This window comes from Helianthus annuus, chromosome 2, assembly GCF_002127325.2.
Source record: "Helianthus annuus cultivar XRQ/B chromosome 2, HanXRQr2.0-SUNRISE, whole genome shotgun sequence".
Taxonomy (NCBI): Eukaryota; Viridiplantae; Streptophyta; class Magnoliopsida; order Asterales; family Asteraceae; genus Helianthus; species Helianthus annuus.
Window position 1 is genome coordinate 135996667 of NC_035434.2, and position 6317 is coordinate 136002983.

Sequence of the window (6317 nt, forward strand, 5' to 3'; positions counted from 1 at the left end):
ATGATTCCCCTCCCAAAATTCATCCCCAGATCTCGTACTGATACCCCCTCTTCTCTTTTTGTTTAATCAGCTTGTTTTGGCATTACGATAAAGAGAGAAAGAAACCGGACACGCAACATCTCCATTGAATCCATCTAATCTCTCCTCTGATTGAACGCGAACCAAAGGAAGAAGAACATAAATCGGAAGCCATCCGATTCTAGACCTTAATCGGAGCGCTGAAAACCAATTAAGGACTAACGTGATTAAGGTAAGTGCAAGAACCCTATTTTCTTCGCATTTATTCAAAAAGTGTTTTGTGGTTGTTTATTCAGACCCTGTAAGCAGTAATCTGCAAGTTCATGTTTTTTTTGTGGATATAATAAACTGAAAATGCTTCAAGATTTAAACTTTATTGATCAAACTCCATAGATTCGTGAAAATTATGACATTGGTCCCGAAGTTCATGTGTTTGTTTGTTGATTTGTAGTGATTTGTTATGATCGGTTTTTGTTAATTTTAGTTCTAGTTAGCTAATTAGGTGAAAATTTGTAGTTAGTTTCAGATTTGTAGTGATTCATAATGCACGTTTGTTGTTAATTTTAGTTCTAGTTAGTTGATTAGGTGAAAATTTCAAGTTATACGTGAATATGTTTGACATGAGTTATAATTGGTTGTGTGATTGTTTATGAGAATCATTTGAAATTGTGATAATGATCGAGGTTTACTATGCATTCTGTCTTCTTTCAGTTTCAGTTATTGGTTTTTTTTTTGTTCATTATTGTGTTTGCTTGGAAGTTATTTTGTAATTCTCTTAGATTACTGTCCTCTGAAACCAGAAAGGGTGGTTTGGTGTGTGAAATGTATTGATATGATGGGTGTTTGGGATTTTGCTTTTTTAAACTGCTTATAGAAACCCGACGTTTTTTTACATGTAGAGTGTAATAAAGGAGGTAACATAAAGTGTGGATAAGGGAATCGAAACAAACAACCAGACAGAGAGAGTACTAGTAATAATAGAAAACAACTTACTTCACCCTAAAATAAGCAGATCCACATAAACAATAAACAGATAAGCTGTTGAAATAGGCCACCCCAGTTTTCGAGAATCATTTGAAGTTTTAATCTTATAATCATAGTTATTAAAGGCGCTAGCCGCACTCAAGGCGCATAGGCCTGACCTGGGGCCTAGGCACAAAGCGCAAAAAAGCGAGTAACTGAGAAAGCTGTAGAGATGATATAGATCTGGCAAACGGGTCGGTTAGGTTCGGGTTGGGTCATGGGTCAAAACGGGTTCAGGTCAAAACGGAGGCTGATATGGAGCTTATAGATGGAGGACCAGGATGATTGAGTGTTGGAGAACCATACCCCATGGCCTAATTACTACATGACCCATAATAAGTAAGATGAAGAACCTAATTGGTAACTATAGAATCTGGTGGGAAAATAATAGAACATTTATAAGACTTTTGCAGATCACTCAAATAGTTACATAACATTCCCTATAAACCGCTCAAACATTCTGAATTCATAAATAAGCCGCAACAGCAAATCATCAGATGTTACAAGTTAAAATAAGCCCATTCTGAGACCTAGGGGTGTTCATCGAGTTTTTTATTTGGGTTTCGGGTTTTTCGGGTCGGATTGTTTGGGTTTTTCTCTGGGAAAAATTGACCCGATAGCCAACCCATTTTAAAGTTCGGGTTATCCGGGTTTGGGTTATTCGAGTTTGGGTTAGTTCGGGTCGGGTTATTCGGTTTTTGGGTTTAGATGTAAATGAAAATGAAAATAAATGTGTTTTTTTTTATTTTTTTTTTATTTTTTTTACAAAATAGCATCAAAATTCATATTGCTACTTTAAAATCAAATCTTAATACCTCATAAAATCAAATCAAAACTCCGCTATGAGATACTTACTTTCTCTTATTGGTATGTTTGCGGTATGTTGATTATTTTGTCATATACTTTTGAATCATAGAAGGAAGAAACTATGCCTGTCAGCATTGGGTGAATGGAGGTAGAAACAGAGGAAACTGAAAATGGTAATAATGATGTATCTCGTCCCTAAAGAGGCTAATGATCAGCCGAAGGAACTAGTAAGTAACTGATCTTGCACTAAAAGTTTATGCAACTCAAGTGTTATATTATTGGCATTTTTTCAAATGGCAGCTATACTAGAAACAAGCTTCTAAAAGGCTATTGCAGAATGGGATACGGGTACTGATGCGGGTCCTCTTGTAACTAGGCCTAGGCATATTCGGTTTGAATCTCTTCATGAAGGTATATAGGGGTGCTAAACGGGTCATGTTCGCGGGTTTGCGGGTCAACCCGAACCCGAAAATTTTAGACTGATGCGAACCCGAAAATCATGCCGTACATATGAATCCGAACCCGAATATTCGCATACCGACCGAACCCGACCCGTTCAACCCGATTTTTTTTTATTTTTTTTCAGCAAATTAATATATTAAAATTAACACTACAACAAAAAAAAACACAAATTTATATAATAAAATTACATTAAAATCATATAAATTTATGTCAACTTCCATTTTTAAGTTATATTTATAGCATAAAATATACACCCAATTTAATTTATGACATAAAACATATTTTTAAAAATATAATATAATAGAAATGGGTTAAACGGGTCAACCTGCCAACCCGACCGGGTTGACCCGAACCTGACCCGTTTAGCTAAACGGGTTCGTGGGTTCAACCTGAAACTGGCCCGAACCCGTTTAGACTAAACTCAAACCCACGAATTTCGTGTTAGGTTCGTATCATGTTTTCGGATCGTGTAAAAAATTCACACCCCTAAAGATATATGCTTAATATTTTATTACATCTCTTGATGTGGGTCATGTTCTTCTCATTGTGGCTTCCTTCGTATTGCTCCCTTTTCACCGGTACTCGCTGTAAGTAATTATTAATTGTCTATAATCTTGTTTTCTGATTTATAAACAGTTTTGATCAGTATTTTGTAATTTTTTTTTCAGGGTGTTGGGGATGCTTGTGGTGCTAATGTTCATCCCAATTTATGAGCGCATTATATGGGGCCTTGCTATAGCTAGGTTGATTTTCTGACTTAATAAAGTGATATTTCAAATTTAAAGTGGAACTTTTTGAATCAAAACTTTAGTTAAAAGTGGTTTAGATGTAAAAAAGTTGATGCATGTGATTTAACTTGTTGTATAAAGTAGGTACACTGTTAGGTGGTATACGTTACATACAGAATAAAGATGGTTTTGAGTAGAGGTGTAGTGGTTTGAATTGATGAACTCAGCACGACTAGTAAGCTGACACGTTGTAAATAGGCCGTAAACAGATTGAACATATACAATATTTTTTTATTTTATGAGTTTATTTTTTAATAGGTTGACGTGTTAACTTGTTTGATTAAACAGGTTATATAAGTCAGCTTGTTTCATTTTACAGTTTAAATGGGTCAGCCTATTTCATTCTGCAGTTTAAATGGGCCAGTCTGTTTCATGTTACAGTTTACATGGGTCTTTTTGAACTATTAACGAACCGATCTCGCGGCCTGACTCTTGTTTACACCCCTAGTATGGAAGGATAACACTGATTAATATTTGCATTGTTTTGTTCAACCTGCAGGACCTGTTAGTGGTAGTTCTACACATGTACATTTCTTTGTTTAATTCGTTTTTAGTGTTTATAATGAATTCAATTAAACATAAATTCAAATATAATCTAATCAGAAAATGAATTTCTTTCTTACTTACTCTGTTTATGTATGTTTGTGAGTTCAGGGAGCTATTTGAAGCCAAAATCGGGAAGCTTGTTGAACTTGGGTTCAGTAGAGATGCAGTTATACAAGCTTTGAAGCTTTTTGATGGTAATGAAGAACAAGCAGCTGGATATCTTCTACCTCTGGAAAAACGTGTGAATCTGCAGTTTTTGTTTTGATATTTGCTGGTGCAGCATTTTGGATTAATTTGCCATTGGTCGTTTACACCTAAATTGTGCAATGCATGAAGTAGCTACCGCTGAAACTTAGGATATGATGGTTTATACAGTTTGTTTTTGGCCATTTATCTTTGATTCTTTATCTACTTCTTCATTTCTGTGTTCTTTGATTTTCAGGATCCTTGCCACCATTGGCCCAACTAAGTTATGGATACTTTTGATTCTGAGCCTGAATTGACAAACATTTGTTTATCCTACAAGTTGTTCCAAAATTTGATTTGGATATTAACTAAGATGATGTGGAAGGCGGGTGTTCCAGCTATGGACAGATCAAGCATATATATGTTGACAAGTATGTGTGTAAGTTCTTTATCTTAGTCTACTAGAATGAGCATGTGTTAGATGTGCAAATTACCATAACATGGGGTTTACAAGTAGCATGAATAAAACAATTGGAGGATCATACAACATCAGAATTGGCCACAAGTTACAAGTTTACTCCCCACCACAACAGCAGTAATGTGCCACGAACCCATGAATGCAAATTTGCAGCACTTTTAGGTCAAACAATGAGTATGCGGACTTGAAGAAAACAGTCTGGAAATAGTTCTTAGTTTATGTGTAAAGTCATTTTCATTTGCAAGTTTTGTAGATAGGTTAGTATTGGTATTTAAATTGAATACTTATGTATGGATTTTGGGTTATTATTATTAATAGCATTTGGTTTTTAGTTTTCTCATGTTCACTGTAGTTTTTATTTAACAAAAAGGTAATTACATGAAAATGGTCACATAGAACCACAAAAAAAATGTGTGATTAAAGGTTAGATAACAACCACAAGTGGAATTACAAAATTTCGTGTGACTATAAATAACCATTAGCCACACCATAGTCACTTTGTTTCTTGTTTCTATGACGGAATGAAACCAAACGTCATGGAAAAAAAGTTATGTGTGATCAAAGATTAGACAACAACCACACTTAAAATTACAAAATGTCGTGTGACTATAAATAAGCACTAGCCACACCATAGTTACTTTGTTTTTTTATTGTGTGACGGAATGATACCAAACGTTATGGGAAAATAAAATTACGTGTGACCAAATGTTAGACAATTGCCACACTTGAAATTACAAAATTTCATGTGGCTATAAATAACCACTAGCCACACCATAGTTACTTTGATTCTTATTTGTGTGATGGAATGATATCAAACGTCACGAGAAAAGAAAATTATGTGTGACCAAAGGTTAGACGATAGCCACACTTAAAATTATAAAATTTCGTGTGGCTTTAAATAACCACTAGCCACGCTGTAGTTACTTTGTTTTTTTGTTGTGTGACAGAATGATGCCAAACGTCATGGGAAAAGAAAGTTATCCGTGACCAAATGTTAGAGAATAGCCACACGTATAATTACAAAATTTAATGTGGCTATACATAACCATTAGCCACACTTTCATCCCTTTGTTTTTGTTTATGTGACAGAATAATAGCAGATGTCATGGAAAAAACACATATGTGTGACCAAATGTTGGACAATAGTCACACCATCAATACTTTGTTTTTATCGTGTGACGAACTCATAACAAATGTCATAGGAAAAATAAATATGTGTGACCAAAAGTTAGAAAATAGTCACACCTAAAATTCCAGAAGTGTTTTGTGTGTTTAGTAAAAGTTTTTAGCCACACTTACAATAAATTCATGTGACTGTATAATAGAACCGACCCCACTTAGAGTAAATTCATGTGGCCGTTAATACCTTTTAGCCATACTTAATAGACAAAATGTTTGATTACAACAACCCTTTTTGTCACACTTTTTAGTAAATATATGTGACTATAAAATAGAAATGGTCACACTTAAATTAAATTCATGTGGTTGTTGCAACCCTTTAGCCACACATAATGGAGAAAATGCTAGATTTTAACAACAAATGTTGGTACCTTTTAGCCACATTTTTAAGTTCTAAGGCCACGAAAAAGTGTCTGTGGCCGTATGATACCTACGATGACTTGAGCTTTGGTCACATTTGACATGAAAAAAATATGTGTGGCGAAAGACATATGGTCACACTTTTTTTGTGTGGCTGTATCCCTATTTTGGCGTAGTGGTGGTGGTTGTATCAATATGTGACTTAGGAGCTGTTGCCCAAAAGTCATCCATTGATGCCCCTTTTTCTTGGTACTGGGGACTTCTTTCTTCGGCACTCGATAATCCTTTGATGTTACCAGCAGTTAAAGATAACTCAATGGTGATTACCGATGTTGCCATGGAAGAAATTGCCTTCAAGGGAGTCTTAGTTATGTAACAACTGTCCAACTGAAGATCTGTTGATCCATCAGTTGTAGTTGCCGCTCCACTTGAACTACCACCGAGAGTTACTTGTAACTCAGGGGGTGTAA

At 35.2% G+C, this 6317-nt stretch overlaps 1 non-coding gene across 3 annotated transcripts; it reads left to right on the forward strand.

The window, feature by feature from the left end:
- On the forward strand, nucleotides 1-4648 carry LOC110873308. 3 transcript variants are annotated; one of them, XR_004886097.1, is made up of 6 exons: nucleotides 1-250; nucleotides 1958-2075; nucleotides 2149-2897; nucleotides 2979-3053; nucleotides 3753-4009; nucleotides 4087-4648. It is a non-coding gene; the product is annotated as an uncharacterized LOC110873308 (transcript). The 3 variants fall into 3 exon arrangements; XR_002555040.2 differs by having other exon boundaries at nucleotides 3753-3883; XR_004886099.1 differs by having other exon boundaries at nucleotides 3753-3838.
- The last annotated feature ends 1669 nt before the right edge of the window (nucleotides 4649-6317 follow it).